The following is a 480-nucleotide window of genomic DNA, read 5'->3' on the forward strand; positions in this document are numbered from 1 at the left end:
TGTGGCATATATATCTAAAGGAATATTATTCATTCTTAAAAAAGAAGGAAATCCTATCACAGCTTACAACCTGGATGAAACTTGAGGCCATTATGTTAAGTGATATTTGACAAAAAGACAAATATTGTATGATTCTACTTGTATGAGGTATCTAAAATCATAGAAACAAAAAGTAAAATGCTGGTTACCAGGGTCTGGTGGAAAAGAAAATGAGAAGATGTTGTTTAATGGGTATAGAGTTTCATATTTACAAGATGAAAATGTTTTGGATCCCTGTTTCACAACTATGCAAATATACTTAACACTACTTGAACTGTACATTTAAAAATGGTTAATATTATTCGGGACGATATGGATGGACTTAGAGACTATTATGTTAAGTGAAATAAGTCAGTTGGAGAAAGACAAATACCATATGATTTCACGTATATGTGGAATCTAAAAAACTGAATGAATGAGGGAAGTGGACAGAGGTGGTCT

Source organism: Hipposideros armiger, unplaced genomic scaffold (assembly GCF_001890085.2).
Source record: "Hipposideros armiger isolate ML-2016 unplaced genomic scaffold, ASM189008v1 scaffold_662, whole genome shotgun sequence".
NCBI lineage: Eukaryota > Metazoa > Chordata > Mammalia > Chiroptera > Hipposideridae > Hipposideros > Hipposideros armiger.